The following is a 20662-nucleotide window of genomic DNA, read 5'->3' as shown; positions in this document are numbered from 1 at the left end:
TAATTACATTTTTTTTATTTCTTTTTACTGCAAGCATGAGCCACAAAAATAATCAGGTATTTCAATTCTTTATTATATTTTCTCATTACATTAACAAGAATGGTACTATAAAGATACACATGCCAAGCAGGTTGAGAATATCACCATAGTAAAATGCAATCCCAAAATCCATCCAAAAACCAGATCCTCATTAAAGCAATTAATGAGTAATAATATAAATGAGTGGGAATGAAACACAGAACACAACCATCGAAGGAGGTGAAGGGAAAAGGAAAAGGAAAAGGAAGCACGCACCTTTAATGAAGGGGAAAATGGCATGATAGAACACCCAAACAGAAGAAAAAAAATAATTAAAGACCCCCTATTCCAAACCTCCTATAATCCGGGTCAATATTATATGAGGTCGAAGTCTGGGGAACCTCAAGGGCAAGGGGGCTGAGAACAGAGCTTATGAATCTGCATGTTATGGAACATGAAACAGAATGTGATATCTTATAGGCACCTGGAGTGTATGGGTGAGTACAGCACATCAATCGTTAAGAAAAGGGCCCCATATCGCTTGAAATATCTACAATTTGTCATTTTGTTTATAAATGTGGTCAAAATTTGCCATATCACACATGTTCTCCAACCAGTTCTGAAAAGTGGGTATTAGGACTGATTTCCAACGTCGCAGAATTCCCAATTTAGCCAACCACTGGCAGTGGAAAGCCATATATTAACACATCTGGTCACTGAAGGGAGGTCAAAAGTATCATGCAAGAGCACTACCCAGGCAGGCAATGGTCTATCTACCCAAAGACGTTCTCTCATATGATCCCAAACCTGCAACCAAATGGCCTTAGTCGATTACATTGCCATAAAATATGGACTATGTTGCAGTACCAAAGACCACATCTCAAAAAACGTTAGTGCACACTAAGACGGGCCTTGTGTAACCTTGCTGGAGACCAGTGCCAGTGGTGAAGCATCTTATCAAAACTAAACTAAGACATGCTTTCCATAATCATTTATTATAATCCGTCAGTAGAGAATCCCGGTCAACATCCAGGAATTGTGTGTTAAGACGAGATTCTCACCAGGCTCTCAGTGCACCGAATGTGGGGGGCAGAAAAGCAGTGATCCAACAGTGTAACATACAATCCCGATGTAGTTCCCCCAAAATTTCTCCCGGTGTGGATATAATGAACAATGGGAGATCTTGAAGTGTATTATAGCTGAAACTCTGACATTATTGCAGTTGGGTGGGTGATGAGATGAGCCTCCGGAATTCGAATGGCAGGAATAATTAGGGACGAGGATTGTTGGTGGAGCTGATAAGCCAAAGTCCTACCTGCCTTCTCACCCCTTTCACAGTGTCTCTGTCTTATACGGAAGAGGCATTTCTTTATCTCTGTAGTATATTGTGTACTCAGTTAACATTTAGCCAGTAGAAGCTCAGAGAAGAGATGGTTTTGAAGATGAGGTATAGTCAGAAGGCAGGAATACAAGCCATGCTTCCTGTTCTCACCTACAGTCTGTAAGCCTCCGTTTGATCATCTCTGAGACATTCATCAGCATGCCACGAAGAATCGCCTTTCCCGCTTCCCACAGTGTCTGTGCCAAGATCACTGATCCCTTATTGTCCTCCAAATACCTTTCTACATATTCTGTGAGGCGATGTTTTGCCTCAGGGTCTTTACTTTATGATGAGTGGCATTGAGGCGCCAAGGTCCTCACAGGTATGTATGCACACCAAGTCTATGTGTAGATCTATAAGGTCATGATCTGAGATCCAGCAAGGAAATAATGTTTGCGTCTACAAAGAGTTGGGTCACCAAGGGGATGCAAAGGAAGTCCTCAATACAAGTGCAAATGTTGTGAAAGTAAGAGGTGAAAGTATAATCTCTTTTTCATGGATTCAGGAGTCTCCAAGTTTAACAAAGAGTATGATCTTGCATTAGATCACATAAAGCACCACAGTCCCCATCATGGTGTATATCTGGCCTACCTGGTCTGTCCAGATAAGAGTCTAGAGCTACATTTCAGTCTCCTCTAATGATGATTCCAGAGGTGCCAAATGATGTCAGTAACCTACTGATTTGAGAGAGAAACCCAAACGTAACGGTCTATGGAGCGTATACTGAGCCCACAATGACAATTGTTCCCTTTATAGAGTGGTTGGCAAACACATAGCTGTCATTTGTATCTGACCAAGGGCTTGATTTAGATTTTGACAGATGAGTTACTCTGTCACAATGGTAATGAAAATATAAATCCCACAATATCCAATGGCATTTATATTTTGGCAGACCGGATATCCGTCATCGTTGTGACCGAGTAACCTGTCTGCCAAAATCTAAATCAGGCCCCACGTTTGGAGAATTCTATAAGAGAGGTGCTTTTGAAGGTGTATGGCAATGCCTCTTTTCCCTAAGTGGACCACCTGTGTCATGTGCCCTGTGATGTGTGAGAGACGCTAGCATGAAGGGTCAGCCCACCCAGTATCTCTATAACTTGTCACCCTCTGTTGGAGAGAGATGGGCAATCTAAGGTTTTTGATAACCGAAAAAGGTGAAAGTTTTATTCCATTTTATAAAATGTGTCAAACTTTGCACATTTAGGGAAACTACATTCAATGACCTTTGCTTCACAGGGCATGCCATGTGATTAATATGTGCAATATGGTTGTGAGGCAAATTCCAAGAAGTAAGATCAACTGGCAAGCTGGGATGCGGAAGTGGAAAAAAGGGATAGGTGCATGCAGTGGGAGAGGTGCTCAGTGAGAATGGAAAAGTTGGTGTCTATAATGGGACAAGATCCCGGGGCTGTGAACGGACTCAAATCGACCTTAAAAATTCAACCTGTAAGTGGGTTGTGGAAAGAGGCACCAATAACGAAAGGAGTAGGGCCTCTTGCAAGATGGAAAAATCTTATTTGGCCAAAACAAACAATGCCCTAGAGAGGCATTGAGACTACAGAGAGAAGGGGCTGCTACAAAGGACCAAACTGGGAGTATATCACAGCAGAAGCTGAGTGCAGAAATCATATTCATCACAACATTATCTTTTCTGACTCCTCTACCTCCCATCACAGGCAAACATTTTTTAACTTAGGTCTTAAAACAATTAACAGTATACCAGGTGATATACACATCCCCCATGATGATGTGACATAATCATGAAACGTCTGGGTTGTTCAATCAAGCATTGTAGATTCACGTCTCAGATACACATTGCTGAACAAATAATGCATACTTTTGCCAGCGATACGGAGTCCATCAAAACTGAAGAGGAGACCTTGATTTATCTCTTGGGGGGGAAAGACTTTGCTGATCGTGGTCTGGCGATTTGCGACCATTTCTGTGTGACTGAGTGAAATTGTTAAGTTCATCCTTAGAGGTGGAGCCATCCCCATGGGATACATCTTTTCGGGGTGAAGATAAAGAGGTTGAGGGTGTGACAGAAGGAGCATCCTCTATGTAGTGTAATCAAGGGCATTTAGGAAGGAATCCAAGTCTTGTGGATCATGGCATTTAGATGTTCTGTCCTGAAACATGAAGAGCATAGCAGAAGGTTCTAGTACCCTATACTTAATGCCTTTCTTTTCAGGTTTGGTGCAGAGAGCTAAGAATTGTTTCCGTCTGGCGGTGGCTGGGGCAGAGAAATCTGCTACATACAGAATTTGAGTGTTCTAATGTTGGTAAGGACCAAGGTTTTTGGCTTCCTGGAGAATCTCTCTGGCATGCTAATGCCATACACAACATGCTAAAACATGGCGTTCAGCCACGCCATGTTTTAGCATGTTGTGTGCGATTTGAAGGGATCCTGTGAGCCCTATGGAATTTCAATTGTCCATCAAACGTGAGGCTCAAAAGGTCAAGGATTAAGGTGTTCAAAAAGCCAGACAAATCCTCCTTTTCAATGTGATCTGGTAAACCAATAATCCTGACATTGTCATGTCAACTGTGGTCTTCCAATTCAATGACTTTCTGCTGGATTGTTGGATCTGGTACTTTCTGGTTGGCTGCGAACCGTTGCCCTAGCCAGGTAGAACCTACCACTCCTATCAGGAGTAGGTGATTACACTCACTGTATAACATGCCCTCACTCTTAGGTAGCTTGGCACTGAGCAGTCAGGCGTATCACAGAGGCATTGTGTATAGCATTGGCACAGCACTCTCACACAATAAATACACTGAGCATCACAAAAGAGACTTCACACGTGGTGCATGCAAATAAAGTTTGTTTTCAACACACACAATAATTAACACAACATAAACATAACATATTTCTGGGCATAAATCACATTTGGAATATTACTAGCAGTACTACGCCCAAACATGTTAAAATGACATCAGTAGTATGCACACTTTGGAAGATCCTACTTTACCCCCCAGCATCCTTATTCAGTGTGAAACATCATCAGAACTAGGCCCACCCTGGCAATTACTAAAAATCAATACCACACAGGTATAGGGTGCACCCCAGTTCACAATAATACCAGAAATGTGCACACTTTTAAACAGCACGGTGCGCCAAGGCTGCATGGGTAAAAAACAATGTCAAAAGTAGCATTCTTTTGGCAAAGAATCAATGTGTAAAGCAACACTGCCGGGCGGTGTAATTAATAACAGGCGGTCCTTATGCAGTCAGGTCAGTATGGAGAGCACTCAAAAACAGGACCGTAATGCGGTGCAACTGATATCCAGCACGTCAGTTAATAATACACATGCGGACCCCATGGCCCAAGCCCTCCTTCACCTTTCTGCTAATCCCAATTACCCTACACCCATGGGTTGGAGATAAGAAACCCTCCTCTCAGATACTAGACCAATTGAGGCCAGAGTCACACATAGGCAGGGTCTCAGGGAAGAAGGTGGGGGTAGGTAGTAGGGCTAATTCTGTGGCAGTCGACAAATGGGGGTTTGGCTCAGGGCAATACTCAGTCAATCAAAGGGTTCCACAATTGTCTTTCTGGCACCAGCCCATTCTGTGAAATACAGGGGGGGGTGCGGGGGGTCACACAGTCTCTTGACCCACCTCCGATTGCTCTCAGTAGCGTTCCTTAGCTCAGTCAATTATTCTCACCACCTAGGCCAGATTCAGGCAATACTACTGGGCAACACAAAGCCGTTGGGGCCAGATGAGGAGAGGGAAATTGGTCTGCCGCACTGAGGGCACAAAAGGAACAATCGATGAATGGGGAGTGAAGTAGGAGGCACCTTGTCAGACACACGTCATTCAAAGCAGCACCCAGGCAATCCAGACACAGCGGAACATGAATCTGCTTCTCTGCACCGCCCAGGAAATGAGGCACAACTCCTGGTGCACTTTAACACGAGTCGCACCCTATAGTTCTGGTCACACAATGAAGAGTTGCAAATTCGTACCTCCCTGGAAATAAGGCACAACGTCTGTTATGCATTGATACGGGTCACACCAGGCAAGTTTGGTCACACACAACGAAGAGTTGCAAGTTCTGTACCTCCCAGGAAATGTGGTGCCGTATGAGGTAGAATGAAGCATTACTACGGGTATACCATCCCTCTGAGGATCGCAACCTGTGAATCGATCACCGCACGCATTAAGCATGCAGTCAGTGTGTCACACGAGAGAGATACGGCATGTTCGACAAAGCAGGCCACGCTGGATCCCGCAACCGGCGAATCCACTCACCACCAAAAAGACGCTTAGGCGTGATGATGCCTCCACAATGGAGGGAACACACGCCTTAGTTGTAGGCAATAATTTTGGGGGTCCAGCAGAATGTAATCCGGTCTCCAGGCACAATATTTAGTTCCACGCTCATGCCTCGCTATCAGTTGGGATCCAGCAGACGATGTGGGCACTTAAGAAAGCACCATTCTCCAGGTGTCACAAGTAGATGTGTGGGTGCCTCGGAGGAGGGCTTTGAGGTCCATGAGACCACCACAAGAGAACAGGGGGCAAGCTTACAAAACCCCTGGCGAGCATACTTCAGGGTGCCACACAGCAGTCAGCCCAGGCCAGCCACTGTTCAGGAAGAGGCCCCTTCCAATGGCAATAATTCTCCTTGTGCACAACAGGTTCCTCTGGCAGTGTGCACCACACAGTTCCAGGTTCTCAAGTCCCACATCCTCACAAGTGTATATCTACCCTGCTGAAGTATGGCACCATTAATTATACTGTAGTGTGCCTTGAAGTTGGGTTGGTTCAGAGGGTTTCCCTTTGAACCACAGATGTCTCCCCAAAATTTCAGGGTTATCTGCCATGAGGCCGTGGGATGCAGATCTTAATCTTTAGTGGGGCATGATCTGGCTTCCCAGAGGCCAAGTGTCAAAACCTCTCCCTCCAATCCATCCAGTCAGGCACTCAAATGGCAGAGGTCTATCATTCAAGTTGCATGCCCACTGTTTATAGCTGTCCCAGCGGAAGGTACATATGTGCTCCCCCAGCCTTCAGTGTGGATTGGAGTCAAGCTAAAAGCACACAAAGAGTTTTAGAGCAGAGAAATGCCCACATTCTAGAAGTGGAATTTCTAAGCTATTAATGACAAATCCACCTTTACCCCAGTAAAGGGTTTGTCATTGTGAATCCAATGATAGAAAACATTAAGAGGCTGCTCCCCTGCAAACTGCTATTGCACCCTGAAGTAATTGTAACCATTCCCCCATGTTAACCTATGGGAAGACCAAACCTCATAAGTAGAGAAAACACACATGTGTATTCTTCACTACCTGGACAGGGAACACATATGTACACCTGCCCTGCCTTCCACTTACCACTTGTTTCACCCCTTAAGACTTACCCCGGGGTGCTCTAGTGGGAGTGGAAGGTCAGCTCAGGATTGGCTAGTGATTTAGAAATGTCAACCTGAGTATAAGTGCAATTGTACACACACAGGCCTGCAATGGTAGGCTTGAAACATGTTTAAAACATCATAGGTGCAAGTGCGCACACACAGGCCTGCAATGTCAGGCTTGAGACAAACATCAGATAAGCACCACTACCTAACGTGTGTAGGAAGGGCACAAGCACTTTCACATTGCATTTACAGTGGTAAAGTGCCCAGAACCCTAAGGCCACAAGCAGAGAATCAGTTAAACCCCAGTGGTGTCCTAAGGAAAGAGCCGACCTCATAGTTAGGGAAACCCACATGGGGGTTCTTCACTACCTGGGCATGGAACACCCATGTGTACGTGCCCTGCCTTTCGCCTACTACTTGCTCCACCCCTCAGGGCTTACCCTATGGGTGCCCTAGTGGTAGTGGAAGGCCCACTTTGGGTTGGCTTATAAGTGAGAAATGCCAATCTGAGCATAAGCGCAACTGTGCACCCTGATACATGTTTGGCAGGCTATTCTGGTGGGTGGCACAATCAGTGTTGTGTTCCACTATTAGCTAGTACAGTATCTGCCCTGGGTATGTGAGGTACCTTTTTACAGGGCACTCACAGGTACAACACCTAAACCAATCAAGTAAGCACCACTTACTAGCATATGTAGGAAGGGTGCACATGCTTTCACACCGTATTACAGTGGGAAAGTGTCCAGAGTCCTAAAGCCAAGAAAAAAATCAGCAAAAACCAGGACTGGAAAAAAGCTAAAAGCTTAAGGGGTATCCCCCAAGGATGGCCATGTCTAGCATAGAGGTACCAGTTGTCTTTACCCCAAACCAGGAAAACGTCTAGATGTGATCCCACATCCATATCTCTTCTCTCTACAGTGGTTAAACTGGTCTGAATAAAGCTGATGTAATTTCGCAAAGATTGTACCTCCAAATTGGTTACAGATACAGCTGAAGTCATCTGTGCAATAGAGCCTTTAATCTCACAAAAACAATAAGAAGGAAGGGAAAATAAAAACATACCCTCACCAAAATGTGACTGCCATATGCTTGAAATAAACATTTTAAATTAAAAAAAAGTAATCTTAACATAATTTTAATAGATCACTATTAGTTCTTTCTAATAGGCAGATATTTTTAAAACAGGAGTTAGTGCACATCATATGAAAATATGACTTTAATTTCCAAAATGAAGAGATACGACTGGCTTAAGGAGAAATATAATTATGATTATAAGGTATCCCTTCCTGCAAAAAAACAATCGTGTTTACACTGCAGGTACCCGTGCACCATGGAACAAGATTGCCTGCATTGGCGCTAGGCATCACATTGTGTGCCAGTGCTGGGAAATGGCAGGAATGCGCTGTATAATGTTCATTACGCAGCCGCAGTCGGTAGTGGGTGTACCTGCAGGGCGGTGACGTGGGAAGGGGGAGGGGCAGGGTGGGGGGTAGTAATGTATGGATTACGGAGCTTTACAGGTAAGTAAACATATACATAAATAAAACAAATTTTGTTGCGCGCACTGCATCGCATTTGGGGATGCAGTGCATGCAACAAAATGTGTTTTATTTATTTAAATGTTTACTTACCTGTAAAGCTCCGTAATCCATACATTACAACCCCCCCACCCTGCCCCTCCCCCACCTCACTTCACCGCCCTGCAAGTACACCCACTGCCAACCGCGGCTGTCAGTACGGCGCATTCCTGCCTTTTCCCAATTACGCAGCGCAGAAAGGTGACTTGCTGCACTACACTGTGGGATTTTTCAATAAATATGCCTCTCACTCTCCACCTTAAAAAGTGAAATATATAATTGTCTAATTATAAGAAAAAATATGCAGTGAAAAAATCCTTTAACTTTCCAGAAATCCAATTGAATTACAATTGGTATGACTGTCACTTTAAACCCAAAATGCACACTTGATAGACACAGATTTACTACAAATAACCACATGGAGATTGGAGGGACAGCAGGCATCTAGTGTTGCACGGACTCTGCTCAGAAATTGAACTATGCCTGGGACAACAGAACGTCAGTAGGTAGAGACTGAGTCCCCATACCACTTCAGTAACCATGAACCCGAGCCTGACTACCTAAAGTGTCTCACTTGCCCGCCTAACCATATCAAGAGAAACAAGTAAAATGACACTTCAGAGCACAATACTCCCGACCCTCTCAGGGATTGCCGTAACAGGACACCCCCTTTCACCTCTCACACTTGTCCACAATAATATATAACAGAGACATGAACGAAGGTTGAAATGTTTATTTAAACTATGTGCTGTAGAATGCAGTATTTGTGCCACAATCAGGAAACAAATGCATAACAAAAATACATTCAGCATAGTCAGTAAACCATATATTATAAAAAGCCCTGTCATATTATAAGACAGATTACCCTAACCCTCCTCCCCTTCCACATAAGCGGAATGATTAGATAACAAAGATCTCTGGGATTAGTAACAAACTCCGTACCTTAGCATACACAGGTGGATGTTTTACATCCACCTGTGCATACCTATATGACAAGGCGTATATCCTCACAAACAACAGCTCCACCCATGTGTAGTGTCTAGGTGCTAGTGAATAGCCAGAACGAAATAAAAAGGGACATTGTTGTTTGACCTTGTCTGCTGTGTTCAGACTAAATCCCAGGAAAAAACTGAACGTGTAACCAGCTGCAAGAGTTGTGTGAAATTACAATGAGGCACAAAGATAAACGTGTTTATATAGTAACTTGCGCACAGCAAATGCGGGCTGTAACTTGCACAGTTAGGCTAACATGGGAAAAACTACAATGGGCCATGCACTGAACCTATGACACTAGTACATACAAGATGTTCACATATGAGACCAGGGACATGATAGACAAGTTTAAGGACATATAGGAGCTTGAATTAGGAGATCTAGGAGAGAGTGAGTGGTGTGAAACTATTAAGTCACAGAGAGACAGCAATAAGTATGGAGTCAAGTCAATCCATTCGGCATTTTCACAAGAGCCAAATGGTAAAAAATGATGTGAAGCAACTTCCTGGAGTGTGAGAGGGAGGAAGGCATGCTACACACTTTCTGTTGCTGTCCAGCAGTTTAAGTATTCTGTATAAAGCGGGAAGGGCCAGATGCTGGAAGTTGTGGCACTTGAACTAAAGCTAGAGTTGCTGGAGCTCTTTAGAGACATTGTAGTATGAAGGCCAAATGGGACATAACAAATCAGTGAAAGGCTTGAGAAACCCTGGATTAAAGGAACTTGGGGAGAGGCACAGATGCTAAACAAACAATAGGTCTCGTAGTTGTTAGAGTTTGAGCCAATGGCATTGTAAATGGCACTGCCTTTTATGTATGTGTTGGTTTTTAAAACGTAAATAAAAGGCATTGTCAATTACAATGCCAATAGGTTAAACTCTCGCAAATGTGAGACCTATTGCATTGCAAATGTTTGTTTATCTTCAAAGAGCAGCACAGTACTCCTAATTACAGCAAAGGCACCACAGAACTAACTTGAAGTATTAGAACGAATATGTGTATGTGCCTGAGGAGCAGTGAACCCCCCACTTAAGCAGCTAAATTGTCGAGGACTGGCCGTCGGCCCCCGTGGCAGGAGATTTGGATACCACTAAAACATTAGCTAGTTGTTTATGGGCGTTTTCTCTCTGGAGCTCTGCAGACAAAAAGCTCATTAATAACACTGTCAGGGGATGCAATGACAGAGAGGTGTGGGTGGTGGGCTGGCATGTACAGGGAAGGAAACATACATTACATTTTTTTTATGACAAGAGAACAATGGTTAAACACAGAGGGGGTGAACAAATACAAACAATTCTATGTTGGATCAAGTCTTATTCCTACGCTGGATATTCCAGCCTTAATAAGACCTCACTTCAGCCATGCAGGTGGAGAAACCTTTTAAGAATCTGAGAATAGCAACACCTGTTTGTAACTGTTGGAAAACACATAAGTACAGAGAATACAGTCTCTAAGCTGTACCCAACAAAGTTTGTAAAATCAAACCTCGCAACACCAACAAACGATTTAGAAGCTAAATTTAACATTCCATCTAAGCATTACAATTCCTAGCACGGTCCATTAGGTTAATAATGTGTTTTATTTATTGTCACTACAATTATTATCCCCAGTTTATTTGGCAGAGAACAGGGCCACTGGAATTATGCCATTTTGCGGTTGTGGTGTTTTCTGCATAACTAAGGTCCATCAACTGCTGGATTTGTCGCATATTAACAAAAATAAACTGCACTAAGGGAGGCTGACACCAGGGGACAGTCTGAGGCCTGGAGTGCATACTCAAGGAAGGGTGACTCCTATTACCAGTGGGGAGCTGGAGTGAGAGCCCTGGGAAGGGGGGCGGGAGGGTGTGTGGGAGGTGAAGGGATGTTAAGGTCAGTTGGAGTGGGGAGCCTGGCGATTGTCAGAGCCTTCGCTTTGACTTGGTGCAGGTGGGTACACAGGCTCTGGCTGATTGGGGGACGGGGCAGTGAATGTTTGCCATGCATGGGGAGTGTGTGGCAGATGGAGCCTGAGATGTGAGGAGACCCCGTGGATGGCAGCGCCAGTTAGCTGGCTGTGAAAAGACGGACAGTGCCACTGTTGGCATGTAACTGCTACAGTCTATTAACACGCAGATCTCATAATGTGCAGTTGGGCCGGCATTTAGGGGGTTTGGAAATGGGGTTGTTGAGGGGGGGGGCGGGAGGGAGCTTACCTTCCACGTATAAAGTGCACAATGGCTATTCGATTAAACATGTGCACCTCATATCAGCGCGCCGAGGCCTCGAGGGTGAGGGGGAGCCGCCGCAGGTTTTGGTTCACTCACAGGCCCGTGGTGCACATGCCGACCGTGAAGATGACGCAGAGGTCCAAGAGCACCGCCATGAAGTCCGGCATGTTGGCGATGGGGGCGGGCACGGTTCTTGAGACTCCACCGCTGCTCCGACAACAGGAAGCTCGAAAGTCGAGGAGGAGAGCTGCCACCTCCCGGGTCTGGCCCTCCCCGCCCCACCTCCTGGGCCTCGGCGTGCCGCTCCTGAGACGGGTTTGGCATGGAGGCGGTGTACGATGCAGGAAACAAAGGCAAACTACAAAGAAAGATACGTAAGGTGTGGTGGAAAATGCATACACCAGCGACATATAACAAGACGCCATGAGTGTGCACATGGGCTGTCCAGGCGCCCTCGCGAAAGTGAAAGCATGGCAGAGCGCGAGAGGAGATGCGCGCGTTCACAGCGCATGTCTCCTAAAGCACGCAGCGACCGCCATTGTCTGCAATGGGTTTGGTAAGCTCGTGCACCTTTCTTCACTTCGCGAGCAACCCAGCAACAATAAGTCTCGCTACGCGAGCAGCGCATGCGCTGCATCGGTAGAGAGACCTAAAAAGGGCTGTACAAGGCGAGAGGGTACCTGAGAAAGTTAAATAAAGTATGGAAACCTGGTTGCAGAACCACAGTCGGGAACAACTGTCACAGAGGGGCAATGGAAGTGTAAGAGTGAAAGGGGTATTCTTGATGGAACTGTGTAAGTCATCTAGTTGACAAACCATTGTTCGAAAATATTTATGTCATATTATTTTTAAATTACATCAGGTGTTTTCTCACAAAACTCTGATAAAAATATTTTTAGGAAAAAATAATAAAAAATTAAGCAACCTGCAGCTATATTTCTAAAGTGGATTATTAATGTGGCACCACAATCATACATAAAGTGAAAGTTAATTCATCCCCAAGAGGTTTAATAAATAGCTTAGTAATGAACAGGCCAGATCGAAAAATTAAACTAATGACTCCTCAAAAGGTTCTCATAATGGTTTTTAGAAATTCATCTATTTATTCACATAAGATAGGATCTAAATTCTGATGGCTTAACTGAAAACACAGCACCTGGGTCCAGATGAATTATTTTAGTGTTTTAATTCTCGCAAACTTTCCACTTCGATGTTCGTGACCGTTAAGATGCTTTTTTGAATGTACTAAAGCCATTTTACGGGTTGGTAAGCTTTACTGACTCCTAAAATGGAATTGGAAATGGATACTGATTTGCAATTTGGAAGGGGCGTGTTTTAGGAGTCCTTTTTAAATTATCAATCTGTATGCAGGTTACAGAATCCTAAGCTGTTGTGGTAAAGCATTCACTAAAAGAACACCTACCCCTTTCTAAGTTTTAAAAGCAGGGGGCATATTTTCAAGAAACGGCGTTAAAATTATCGCCGCTTTAGCGGCAGAAAACTTCCACTAAAGCGGTGATAATGGGCTTGATAATATGCCCTTGAGAGTTCCAACAGAAGCCAAGGTTCTGGTTTCAACATGGGCTTCTATTGGAATTCTCAAGGGCATATTATCAAGCCCATTATCGCCACTTTAGCAGCAGTTTTCTGCCGCTAAAATGGTGATAATTTTAACGCCGTGCTTGATAATATGCCCCCAGGTGTTCTGTGTAGGTAACAAAACATGGTACCATTGCCAATAAACCCAACTTTTAAAAAATTAACACCTTCTTCTAATGCAGTTCCATTTCCTTTAAGTAAAATAAGTCTGCAATTAAAAAGAACAACAAGTATTCTTTAGTAAGAGGCAACCATAGACAGGATGGTATGCTAACCCAAGAAGACCATCATCACTGTAAAGGCCTCCAATTGGAGTGAGTGACCTACCTCATGAATATAAATGAGATAGGTTGGATTTCGGCCCACTATCAATTCTTTTTTCTGAACCGACTTATTTGTACATAGGTCGGTTTGTAAACAAAAAAACGTTTATGGTCACAAAAGTTACTTGTTGCAAATTGTGATATGTAAATGCCATTACAAACTATAGCGCATATGTAAAACAGAATTGCAGAGTGTGGTGTTACACCATAATTGGTAACGATGCGCCCTGACTTTCTGAAAACTCAGGAATGTGCCATATTTACAATAATACAGAGCACCCCTGCGTTTCCCCTAGCGCTGGAACCAAATTTAGATGCCTAGCACCAATGCAGGCACCCTTGCACCATAGTGCAATGGTGCCTGCATTGCAGGGAATGATTGTTAATGTGCAGGAATGGGGATTTGTAACTTCTATGTGTGCTGCAGAATGCAGAACATATAGAAGCTGCAACTCGTCATTTTCTAATGAGAGTTTATATGCAGGAAGGGGCACCTTCCTGCACATGAACAATCACTACTGGTGATTTGCTCTTTCTAAGTGTGCTGAATACAACACACATATAAACAGCAAAAACGAAGAGAATGTAACTGTTTCTCCTCATTGAGCCAGGTTAAGACCAGGTTTTCCCTGATCTTATTTTTGGCGATGCCCCATATTTATGCCACCCTTGCAAAAAGGGCGCACGGTCAAAAAGCAATGGATGTTGTAGCGGAATGTACCCTGCAACACCCATTGCCTGCCCCTTTTAAACTTAGTGCTGCGTGAAAGGGGCATTATTTACACTGCAGCGTTAACCCCTTCGACGCTGATGACGAGCTGGGCTCGTCATGAGGTAGCCTCCTCGCACGCTCATGACGAGCCCAGCTCGTCACGTAACATGCGCTTTTGAAAAAGTCAGCGTACGAGCGGAATTCCGCCCGCACGCATGCGGTTAAGCCACGTTAAGTGGCTTAACGGCCCCTACGAAATATGTCGAAGGGGTTATCGATACCTGAACGTCACAAAAAGTGACTTTCTGGTGGGGATAAGCAATTGTAAATGTGCCCCTACATTTGGCCCCTGGTGCATAAGCAGATTACACTGGGAGATTGTTACTGTGAACATGATGCATGACTTGAGGGGACGTTGTGGTGCTAATGTGGAAGCAATAGGTGCAGTGAATTTCACAAAATTAAAGTCCCAATTTGCCACCACTTTTTGCAGCCATTCTTTAGGTACATTTGGCCTGTTGATCATTATGATTTGTTATTATTATTCACATCATCAATGTTCTTTGATACACCTCGTAGTTCTTTGCCTACAATACTGAGCATTAAAAAAGCATTTCCTATTTGGAAGCTCATAGTGATAATAAACTGGAAATCGACCAGGAAGCTTAAAATTGAGAACTAGGTGGAAGACAAAGGAAAGTTTGCTACACTGAAACTGAAACTAGTTAAAGTGAAAGTTGGAAGAGAGGAGTAGTTCGACAAAGCGCAGAAACACTACTTAGAAATGTGCGACGTCCAGGAGTGAAAAGCGAACACAAAAAAAATTGGAAACATAGCTGACTAACCATTGAAGTCAATATTATCTCCAGAACCTATATGTTATTATATGTAGACTGGATGCAACTTTATAAAATATTTGGTATAAAAACAAAAATCTATTAATAGAAAAATCCTGAAAACATAAAAAACGACAATAATAGGCGACATTGGTGTACTATTACATATATATGTGAATTGCTATTATCACTACTACTGCTACTATCACCACCACTTTCTGGATTATAGCATCTGTACTTACACTGGACTTTCTTAAAGAATAAATTACAAAAGTGTGTGGTGCAGAGACGGGGTACACGGCAATTTTCTGGCGAGGTTGTGTATCAGGGGGGTCATGAAGCCCCAGCTTTGGCAGCTACAGAGGGGGTTGGGCTCTTTCTGGGCTTATTCTGTCTGCAACTCAGCAGATAAAATCTCATAATTACCACTATTAAGGAATGCAGCATCAATACAAGAGCAAGCGGGAGCAACGAAGAGCAAAAGATGGGTACATAGAAAATGGAAAGAAGGAAGGAATCTTGAATAGAAGGAAGCGTGCAGGGCAGGATGGAGGCACGAGTAGAAGGACGAATGATTGGGTGGATGATTGTGTGGGTAGATAGATGAATGGATGAAATACTGGGGTGAATATATAGGTGGATTGACAGGTGAAAGCATGGCACAGTGGATGGATGATGGACAGATGAAAGGATGGTAGATTAAAGGGACAAATAGATGAGTGGGTGAAAGGTTGAGCAAATGGATGACAGAGTGGGCACATGAGAAAAAGGGTGGCAGATTGGATGCATGGACGGATGGCAGAGTGGATGGAAGGATGATGGAAAGATGGCAAGATGGACGGATGTCAGAATGAATGGATGGGTTGGATGGCAGAGTGGATGGATTGATAGAATGGGGAATAATTGAATGATGCATTAAAAATGAATGGATGTGAGAATGTAAAGGTGAAATAGTGGATCTCCAAAGGTGGTTGAAAGGATGAATGGATAGATGATGGAAGAGACAGGGGAGCTGTTCTTGGGAGGGGGGCGACTAACTTCGCTTGCTTGGTGCCAACAGAGCTTTCATTTCAAAGCGGGAGGTGGGGTTATGGGGGATACTTTAATTTTCAGGCTACTCCCTTGTGTGTTATTGCCTGGAGTATCACTGCCGCCTGCCACGCACCTTTGTGCCCACAGAGCGTCCTCTGTCAGTGCTGCGCATTATCAACGCCACCCATAGGCGGCCGCGAGACACCAATAAAGAGCGGGCGCTGTGACTAAGCACGTTTCAAACCCCTTTACATGATCCGAGATGTAGGAGTTAATTCCGCCTCGGCACGCTGGAATTACTGCCATAAGAGGTTTGAACATGTATTGCAAAAACTTCACAGGGAGTTCAGCAGCGTTTAACCAGAGAACTAATTTCAAAGGCCCCAGACAGCGTTTATCCGGATCGCATCCTTTCAAATAGGATTTCTATGGGAACGCGGGATCAGGCAGAAGAAAGAGCATTATCCGTCACTGGGCGCGCGCGTGCCTGGGAGTTTCTGCTGCTAAGTACCACAGATAACCCTCATTTTGTAAAAATGCCTCAGGCGCGCTCACAGGACACAGAAGCCAAGAAGAGAAAATCAAGTGAACCCGCTAATTCTGCCCTTTACATACAAAGTGGAGCAGATATCTGACGAGACTCACGCTTAATGTAAAGGAAAATGTAGGTTATTATGACAAGGAATGCAATTATTTCTGTCACCGCCTGGGTCCAGGGTGCCGCTTCCTTATTAATATTTCAACAGGCCAGGATGCTCAGAACAAACATTTCATCGGCGTGGTTAATAGAAGGTTAGACTGAAGGGAATAATCTTGTTAAATGAAACACAGTGGGAATGAGGGGCTTGTTTTAAATGCCATGGGGTTCGGCGAGCAGATCTCTTCTTAGACCCAACTTCAAGATTTGCTGATCAATCTGGGGTTTGTATAGCGCCGCTGCTCACCCGTGAGGGTCTCAAGGTGCTGTCAATACAGATCATTCGGAGCATGCAACATGATTATTGCATAAAAAATGGGGCAGTGAGACCTTTTTAAAAAAATCGAAACAGGGGGCCTCATTTATGAGGCCTTGCGTCAGTTTTGCGCTTTTGATGCGTTACTTTTTGTGACGCATCGGTGGCGTAAAACTTGCCTCCTGTTGCGTACTATTTACAAAGTGACACATCTAAGCAGATGCGTCACTTTGTAAACCCCTGCGCTACATTATACCTGCGTCAGGTATAATGTATGCAGGGGGGCGTTCCCCCGCAAAAAGCCTCGTAGAAGTGACGCAGTGAAATCTCATAGATTTCACTGCGTCACTTCTAGGATGCCGTTGCTTCAAAATCTTGCACCTGCCTCACAGCAGGCGTAAGACTGACGCAGGCCCTTTCACATGGGGCTTGCCCCATGTGAAATGACACATTGCTGGAGTTGCGTCACTTTTGTGAAACACTCCAGCAATGCACCACTTTTACGCTTACAGATACGTCAGAAATACTGACGTATCTGTAACTCCTTGCAACATGATGCGTCATACATTAAATATGACGCATCAGGTATGTCGCAAGGAGTGCGCACTGAGAAGTGATGCATCGCTGCTTTCACGCAGCGATGCGTCATTTATCATAAATGAGGCCCAGTATCATTAGCATTATTCTGCCATAAAATTGGTACTAACAACTAGTATTACCATATATTAACCCCTTATTTGCCTGCTCTAACGATGAAAGGGAAATGTCTAATTACTTTGTATATTACTAATTGGTCTGAGACGTCTCATGTCTTCTCTGTGGTGCATTTACTAGAAAGCAGAATGGGAAGAGAGGAGGCACATAGAGAGCTAGTATGAACAAGTGTCTTAGGTCTGGCTACATGCAGCTTAGCTGTGCACTACAGCTCATGTCATCAACACAAGAAAAGTGCATAAAGGGGGGCTTTGGATCAGCACTCTTCAGCCACTGTTTGAAGTATTTTTTTTCATTTCGCTCCAGCGAACTGCAGCATTGTGTGGGTTTACGTTTACTAGGGTTTATTTGCACAGGAGTCTGTCTTGTAATGTAAGTGATGAGACAGTCACCAGGGACAAGCCACTGCGGATAGTCGTATAGAGTGTACATGCTGAATGTCTGGCTGCTACTGTGGCTGTGCTGATGGGTCTGATATGGGAGGATATGTGGCTTAGTGGCTAGAGCTGCCGACTTAAGAAACCGGGGTCCCAGGCTGACACTTGGCACTTGGCTCAACATTGTGTGGTACTAGGTATATCACTTAATCTCCTTGGTGGCTAAACGTGTAACTGTATTTGTGTAATCGCCACTTAATGTACAATATCGATCGTCTCTCTACCCCCTTTGTTTCTTCCTAGCTAGGTTGCGCTGTAAAAATACCGATGCATACATACAGCAATAGAAGTTACTTACTTGACAAACACTATGCTGCTAACCATAATTAATCTTTTGATTGAGAGAAACATTACTTCATCTAAGATAGCTGCCGTGCAACTCAGACAATCTAAGATCAGGGGATTCTGCTCACAAAATAACGATTGAGTAGCATTTTTATACTATTGAGACAATAACACAGTTAATAATAAAGTGCAGAAATCAACATGTAGTTTTTAATAAAAAAGAAATGCGTTTAAGTGCAAAATTTTAGTAAGTAACCATATTTACTTGTCGTGCGCCATAACAGTGCATGTTCCTTGAGTAGGTTACCTCTCTTTACACATTTACCCATGTCACGAGGCTTTGAAACTCTACTGAGTTCCTTGAAATTCTCTTTATTAGAAGTTCTGCTTTTATGGAATTTTTATTTATATAGCTGAATTTTGATGCTAACACTTTATACGTATCTCTCTCATTCTCTAGAATTAGAACTCTTTAGGGGTTCTTCTGATTGACACCATATTTTTCTCCCCATTCTTAGAATAGTCATTATTTTCTTTATGGATCACGCTTTAATGCAGTTATTATATTATTTGATTAACTAATATTGATTTTTCAATTTCTGTTCATATATTGATGACCGCAGTGGCGTAGCTGGGGGGGTGGCCGGGGCGGACCGCCCCAGGCGGCACGAGTTTTGGGGGTGACACCACCCCCACTCTCCCTCTCTTACCTGCGGCTGACGCGGCCGCAAGAATCAGGAGTATTCAATCAAACCCCTACCCCGCTCCTACCTGCGGCCATTGCAGCTGCATTACTCACCAGCACCCCCACCCCTTTCGATCAGGCCACGTTAGGCGGCAAACGCAGGGGCCGCCACGGGCCGCCTAAGGCCTAGCTACGCCGCTGGATGATCGAGATTAATATGATTAACCTGTGACTTGCAATAAAAATGAATTAGTAAAAATGTGATTAATAAACCCCTTTAACTCATTACAACCTCTCATTTTTCACTGAAAATAAATTAATGATTATGTTTATACTTTATGTGATGTAAAGCTCTTTATCTTCTCTAAAACAATGGCAAAGATCTATTGGACCTTGAAGACCCAAGAAAGCGGGGATTAGCCATGATGGTGGTAAACTGTGTTATTTTTAATTTAAACTAAATCCCCGCTCCAGTACTCAGACAATCTAGGATGAGGGGATTCCCCTCACAAACCAATAAGGTTTCACGGCCATCATGCTTGTGCATTTTAATATTTAGTGGTAGAGTTATTTTCCTTTTTTTCATGAGAATAAGGCTTTTCTTGTCAATGTGTCAAACAGAAACAACCGCACACAAGCATTTGATGGATGTAGCCTGTTATTCTCTTCGTCAAACATGCTCACAGAAGAGGTAATGGATTTTACTTGTCAGTCTCTGAGCTAATTCCAAGATAACCACTTTATTGGGAAGAGGTCCACATTGTCTGGGTGACTAGACAGCCTCAGTCTTTCCCGCTCAGCATAGTATGTCAGCAGGGCAATGATATATCTCAAGGCAGTGCAAATACAACCAGATAATGGACAGTGCACTGAACTTTTCAGACACTCACTCCCAGTCACATATCTCTGTTGAATCCATCATCATTCTATAGCTCACTTTGCCATCTCAGTTCAGACCCAGCTATATGCAAATCAGTTTTGACCCTGTGCCTCATGGGAACAGTCCAGCCCGAACTGCCAAGCCAGGATTTCCCTGAACTGGAAACAAGCATCCTGGGACTGGTTTCTGGGTAACACCCTTCATCAGCCAGGCTACCTTGAATCCAGTGGCAAAGTGAGCAAAGGACCCACATCTGGGCATACCCTACCAACTTAAGGTGAACAAAGCAAACACAAGCAGATAATGGATGGAGTGCTGAAACTTTTCAGACACTCACCCCCAGTCACAGTTCTGGGTTGAATCCATCATCATTCTTTAGCTCACTTCACCACCTCAGTTCAGACCCAGCTATATGCAAATCAGCCTTGACCCTGTGCCTCATGGGAACAGTCCAGCCCGAAATGCCAAGCCAGGTCTTCCCTGAACCAGAAACAAGCATCCTGGGACCGGTTTCCAGCTAACACCCTTAATCAGCCAGGCTAGCTTGAATCCAGTGGCAAAGTGAGTAAGGGACCCACGTCTGGCATACCCTGCTATCTCAAGTGCCACTGTGCGATTAAGTTGCTTCAGGGCTAGTGCACAAAACCGCGAAAGCCTGCAACATG

Source organism: Lissotriton helveticus, chromosome 8 (assembly GCF_964261635.1).
Source record: "Lissotriton helveticus chromosome 8, aLisHel1.1, whole genome shotgun sequence".
In the NCBI taxonomy this organism is placed as follows: domain Eukaryota; kingdom Metazoa; phylum Chordata; class Amphibia; order Caudata; family Salamandridae; genus Lissotriton; species Lissotriton helveticus.
The sequence above is the reverse complement of the archived record's forward strand: the minus strand, read 5'-3'. Positions refer to the sequence as shown.